This window comes from Akebia trifoliata, chromosome 6 (genome assembly GCF_017979445.1).
Source record: "Akebia trifoliata isolate Shusen 1 chromosome 6, ASM1797944v1, whole genome shotgun sequence".
Taxonomy (NCBI): Eukaryota; Viridiplantae; Streptophyta; class Magnoliopsida; order Ranunculales; family Lardizabalaceae; genus Akebia; species Akebia trifoliata.
The window spans coordinates 26,206,824-26,213,953 of record NC_141380.1 but is presented as its reverse complement, the minus strand read 5'-3'; positions in this window follow the sequence as shown (position 1 = coordinate 26,213,953).

Here is a 7,130-nt window from a genome sequence, read left to right as displayed (position 1 = left end):
GCTACGAACATTTCTCTCTTCTGCGTTGGAAGACGGTTTGACCCAAAAACAGACGAAATCTGAGGTCAAAGTTTCAAAATTTCCGTATCCAAATACGACTGATTTTTGACGATATTGGATGAAAAAGAAAGTGAAATGGAAAAAAGGTTGGGTGGGTTTTGTAGAGAACGTAGCTGCGGACATTTCTCCCTTATGCGTCGGTCGTCGACGGCAAGCCATTTGCACTAGATCTGAGGTGAAAGTTTGAAAGAAAAATAAATTTTTTTTTCGTTTCGTATATGTCTCGGCTATATGACGAGTTGGGGAAGATGAGAGAAAAAAAATTAAAAAATATTATTCAAATAAAATGTGGGACGAATTCGGTATTTTGTCAATTGTTTCGATCGATGATAACTTGATCATCCGGACTCCAAAACTGACAAATGAATACTCTATTTCGTTTAATTTTTCATTCCGGATCTAATGATGTAGTCAATTTCTATAGATTATGTCTCTATCAAAAATTTACGTTTTTGGCCTGACGTGACCCCTAAACTTGATGTCGTTTTCGTTTTTGACGATAATTCGACTTCCTGATCTCCAAAAATGATAAATAAATAGTCCATGTTGAATAATTTTTCGTTATAAACCCAATGGTATAGTCAAATTTTAAAAATTATTACTCTAACAAAAAGTCACTGTTTTAGCCTAGTCCGACCCGATAATCGAGGATTTTGCAACTTTTATATTCGGACTCGCATTTGAGTGTGCTTATAGGCTAAACTATGTTTTTCGATCATTTTGAATATAATGGTGAGGTCAGATTCCATTAACAATGATCAAAAACATCCTAAAGTTTTACCCCTAAATCCCACTTTCAAGATTTTCTTAATATTCCACTATTTATTTTTTCCTCGAGATACGAATTAAAATTCGGGGTGTTACAGTAAAGTAGAAGAGAATTGAGAAAGGATTTTTCTTAATTTTTCATTAGGTGGTGAGAGTTGAGAATGCGGGGGTTTTATAGAGTTTGAGAGTTATTTTTAGGGGTAAAATTAGGTGAAATCATAAGAAATGGTAAAATATTGTGGGGTTTAAGAGAAGGGTGTGTGTAATTTGAAGAAGATTTAGGGAAGATGGGTTAAATGGGTTATTTGTAATCCAAATGGGTTGGATTTTTTAACCCATTTGGATTGAGTGTTAGGTGGAATGAAATTAATGATGTGTGATTGAAAAAAATGGGTGTAAGATGGTGGTTGAGTGTTTGGTGAATTGAGGGGATGAGGTTTTAATTAAAAGAATGAGTTGTGTAAGAAGGTAATTAATTAGGTTTTTGAGAGGGTGAAAGAGATGGTGACATGTGTCGAAATCTTGGAGATTAGAGGTTTGGATGAGTTGATGAGAGAGAATGAGTGTTTGATTTGAGAGGAAGGGTGTGGATTTGATGAAGGTAGGTTAGGGGGAGGTGTAGATTGTAAGTATTTAATTTGAGAGAATGGAGGTTTATAGGGAATGATGAAGATATGTTAGAGGGAGGTGTAGGTTGTAAGTGTTTGATTTGAGATAATAGAGATTTATAGGGAATGATGAGAGTATGTTAGGGGAGGGTGATGAATTGATGTGATTTTTTAGAGAAAATGTGATGGGGGTAGATTATTGGATGAGGGAGGTGAGTTGAGGTGGTAACAGATATCCCACCTTGATGATCTTGGGTGATTGGTTGTAATGTTGGGCTTGGGTTGAACTAAATTGGGCTTAGGTGGTAGGATGGGCTTGGGTTGGGTTGAGAATTAGTGGGCTTAGGTGGTAAGTTGAATGGGTTTGGGTAGGATAGTTGGGTAGTGGATTAGATAGTAATGGATGATCGGTTAAGGTATGTTGAGAAGTGTAGAGTGGTGGGGTAGGTCCATGGGCCACGTGGTAGGGCTTAGACCTTTTATTGAAAGAAAAAGAAGGATTTTTGAAGGTTTGGGTTTTAGGACACATTCCGAATTTTTATGAATTTTGCATCGAGGGTTCTGTCAAATTTGAGTGTCTACAATCCCAAAACTACAAGCAAAAGTAGATATTAAGAATATAAAGCTATTTATATGTATAAATTAGCAAAAGACTTCAATGCCTTAATTTTTTGAAGAAACCAACAAATTGATTGGCAATGCTTGATTCGAATTTTTTCATTAAATGCCACCTAATTTGGTGATAATTTAATAATCCAATAACTGAACTTTTTTCAACCAATTGTCCCCTACCATTACAACAAATAAGAAGAGAATTCGCCACTTTGAAAATAAACAAACTAATAAATTAGTGCCATTTTTAAACAATCAATCCATGAGGTGATTCATTACTTTGAAATAATTAAGTAATGAATTCATCGCTTGAAAACAATCAAGCAACGAAAAGATTGCTTCTTTGTAACAAAATTTTGAGAAAAATAGTGACGTTGTTGTCGGTGATTGGTCAGTAAAATGAGATATTTAAAAAAAAAAAATCAATAGTTGACTTAACTTTTTCAAAATCTTAGAAAAGATTTTAGGTTTAATCACCAATCTTGATATATCTGTCATTAATTCATCAGAGTGTCGTCATTATAATCATTGAAAAGTTAAGGTTAAGTTTGTTTACAATTCTTCGGAACATCAATGCATCTCATTGAGAGTTCGAATTTTAAATTTATGTGAATATCATATAGGTCTGGGTAAGCAGCTTAGATATGTGTTCTGTTCGATGGTTTAGTTTACTAATTTTTTGTAGATTTCTTCTGACATATATAGTTCTTGAAATCAAGACTTTTGTTTCTAAGTTTTCTGTTTATGGAAAGCTTAAACTGATTCACTCTGCAAGGAATGAGATGATATGAACTTTTGAGTCGTTTTTAGGTCCTTAAACTACTTAGTCATCATGAAAAGACATTATGTCTATCATATTCTTAAATCGAGACTCAAATTGGGACTACTAGTTTTGAACATCTAAAACTATGCGTAGGTGTAAGATTGAGTTCAACATGTCTCTATGAGCTCGATGGCAACTTAGTTAGCCATGTAGACTCCAAACCCTCGTACAATTATAGTTATTCCATTTTTAAGTATATAAATATGTAAATCTAAAACTACTTTTTATTTGTTTTGTTCCGTTGTCTCAATTCACATTTGGAATGATATAAACCACAAGGGATAGTACGACTCTCAATTAGTAGAGTTGGAGAGGAAGCTAAGACCTTGGCTCACTCAAATATAACGTTTCAGCATTGTCATTGTAGACACTAGAAATAGAAATGTTTTTCAAAACAGAGTTGTTCTTATTGCCTTCAACTATTCAAATTCTACAATGGTGACTTAAGATTTAGCAGCAGAAGAATGTATATTGCCTATCAAACTCAAGTTAGTTGATCCACCAATGTAGATAATCTTGCTAATTATTCAATTGGAAGGTATGTGTATTCATCTCTAAGTGTTATTCAACATATTCGGTTAAATACATCTTGAATTATGAAAATTCATCATTTGCTTTGCTACTACCTGAAAGCGCCCTCAATCCGCGGGGTGCACGGATCCGCTTTTGACTTTTAAGATTTGGGAGTCACCACCTAGTTATTACGGTCTAGGAATCGAATATAGACTCAAAACAGATAAAAACGACTAATATACTAAAAAATACTGAGTCTGGGGATCAAGTTACGGGGTTGGAAGGTGTTAGGCTCCAACCCCGCCCGGCAAATGTCGATCTCTACCAATTTCCAAATAAACTACATTAGTAAAAGACCTAAGTAATAAAGAAAAATTAAAAAATTTATACCTTTCCGAGAACAACATTCTCGTTCCCTCAGATCTGACAGAGTAACTCCTTGTACAGTACTCCTCGCTTCGTTCTGTCTCCGGATCTGATTTCTAATCTCCGAGGCGAAGTATATCTTTCTTAGATCTGGATTTTTCGGATTTTTTATGGATTTCTGGGTGTTTTTAAAGGGCTTCTAGGTGTTTTTCGAGTTAAAATCGAAGTATGGGTGTTAGGTAAGGAATTGGGACTTCAAAATTAGGATTTATTGGAGGCTAGGGAAGCTTTTTGACCTACTTCTCTTAGGATTTATTATTTGATACGAAAATAGAGTGTGGAGACTCCTATTTATAGATTATTTAAGTGTTTGTTTAGATAGAATTAGTGTTTAATTATAATTCTTTTAGTTAGAGTTATATTTTAATTAGAATTATTTTAGGTAGAGTTATATTTTAGTTAGAATTCTATTAAATAGAGTTATTATTTAATTAGGATTGTTAAATATAATTATTATTTAATTAGAACTCTATTAGGATTTTGACTTTTGGTCTTATTTGATTGACTTTAAGATTTTGACTTTAATTTTACTTGATTGACTTTAATATCTTGACTTTAGTCTTACTTCAGTGACTTTAATTTTGACTTTAATCTTAGTTGATTGAATTTAATATCTTGACTTTAGTCTTACTTGATTTACTTTAATTTTTTGGAGAACCCCCCTCTATTATATCTTTAATTCTTTGGACCCCCAAATAGAGGGGTCTTGAATAAATATCTTGGCAACCCTCAATAATTTTGTTTGAGAGCCTGATTGATCGATCTTTTTTGTTCAAAATTTTAAATTAATTTTATTAATATTTCACTTTAATTATTTACTGTTTTATTTATTAATTTCAAAATTTTAATTATAAAAATTCTAAAATTACCGTTTTACCCTCGGAGAGGACTTTTTGTGTTTCAAGTCGATTTTTGATGTTCTAAGATGTTTTAGAATCAATTTTTCGTAAGGATTTCAATGAAAATATTAGTTTGTGTCATTTATGAAATTTTTGTGTGGAATGGTCGTGAACTTTATGCGGGGTATTTTCGTAATATATCGAATTCTATGAAAATTGACGAAATAATTTATTTGGTTTCGATTAGTTGTTTTATGTGTTTGAATAAGCGTAACGTAGGCTCTAGGGATATTTTAAGATTAAGGGTATTTTGGTAATTTGATCATTTTTTAGTGATTTTTATCATGAAGCTTCTTTTTGTTTGAAAAATGATGATTTCTAAGCTTTTAGAGTTATATTTTCCTAGCGGAGCATGGTTTCTACAGTTTTGTTAATTTGAGATACCTCATCCGGATTTCTGAAACATATCTGGTAACAAAATAAAGCATTGGAATAATCATCCATCATTGGAAACCGTTGTAATCGGGTTGACGAGTTGATTAATCAGGCGAGTGCAAAAATGAGGTGTCTACACTACCTTAAACCCTCATTAAACCCCATTGTCTCCATGAATCATAAGCTTTCATATTCTGAAGTACTTGGGATGATGGTCCTTCAATTTCCCATGAATGGCAATATCTAGAATTTGTGCAAGAAGTATATCAGATTCTTTTTTTTTGACATGACATGGAAATGAAATTAGAAATTTTTTCTATATAATTTAGATAATGTAATTGTCTGGCATTGAAACATTTGATGTTGATTCCTTTGGAAAGTCAGATTCCAACAAGCATAACAAGGGTACTTCACTTTTATGTGACCAATAATTAGTTAGTGAAGGACTGAAGGTGGTTTTTGAATCAAAGCTGTGGTATCAACTCTCACAAACCTCGCCAACTTCACAAGCTGGCACCTTCAAATTAACAATAAACTGATCATGCAACAATTGAAACTTTAGTAATCTTAATTTCATAAATGGAGGGAGACTAGGAAACAAATCAGATTGCTGGCTAGAGCCCATCACATGAAGAGTAGTCTACTACTTCATTTACTAAACCTACGAAACTCACCAAAATTTTCCCTCTCCGCACTGAAGCCAACATTTAGTACCATCTTTGAATGGGGGTTGCAGTATTGTTTGAACATACGTGCATTTCAAGGCCTTTCTAGAACATAAGGGTCATGAAGACCACCACATATCAAATCAGGGGCCATTTCATATACTTTAATGACTACAAAGGTAGTTTAAGAGCTTAACATTGAGGTCATTGTACATTAAATATAAGTAGTACATCATGCAAATCTATCCATAGTCTTAATTTTTTTTCTTCCTAGACTAGCCATACATTATCTACAAGTGTAAAAATTTGTCAAGAGTGTGATTCTTGAAGGAAAAAAAATTACCAAACGTTCAACTCTAACTAGAACCACTTCTTCCATCAAGCCATGTGTTTTAGCTCTATTCTTAGTTCTTACTACATTCATTCAAGTCTTGTCCACCTTCCACTTCCTCTTCCAGAGACTTCAACCTGTATCAAAGCAATACTTCTAACCGATGCTATAATTTATCTTTGTTGTATATCTCCAAACCATCACAACAAATTTTATTTTATTCCCTATTGGAGCTATTTCTAGATTCCCTTGGTCATGCTTATTTATGATAATATAAAACCAACAAAACATGTGTCCTTGGTATTTTAAAGAGGCCACTAAATAAATCAATCAAAATTAGAGTCATAATAATTACTACAACCACAAATTTCAATTGACTAATACGATGAACTTTTCCACTTGTATATGCTTTCACATATAATATGAGAATAAGTTGGCGTATATTTGCAGTCTAAATGTATTTGTGTAATAGTTCGTCAATTACCAAGACTTTGCCTAGCACAAGGGTGTGCATACTCCTTTTTTCCCGTAATAAATAGAGTTGCAATTCACTAGTTATTCTAGATGCTCACCAAATCTGGAGAAAAAAAAAAGGTTATTTGTATTCCTTGGACCCCCTCTCCTCCTCATCACCATTCAATATCTTCAGGCCCACTATTTGGCAAGCTACCTAGGTACTCTGGTCCATTGTGAGTAGAATCCCATAACCATGCTTCATACTTGGAAAAATGGGTACCAAGGAAATACATGCCACTTAACCAAAGAAATATGATGGAGAGTTAACCGAAATGGTGTATATTATTAACATGTTTTAAGTGAAAAAAACAATTTACTGGTAAAAAATGATCTAAGAAATAGATAGGCAAAAAAGGCCTTAAGTAGATTGTAAATGAGCAACCAAAGCCCCACAAATACATGATCGTAGTCAACCAAAAATTCTTTCAAAATAAATCAACCAAAACTAATTTTCATAAGTGCTACTACACAAGAAAATTGCCAATGCCAAATATGATCAAATTCCCACTAGATATACGTTTTCACATTGAAACT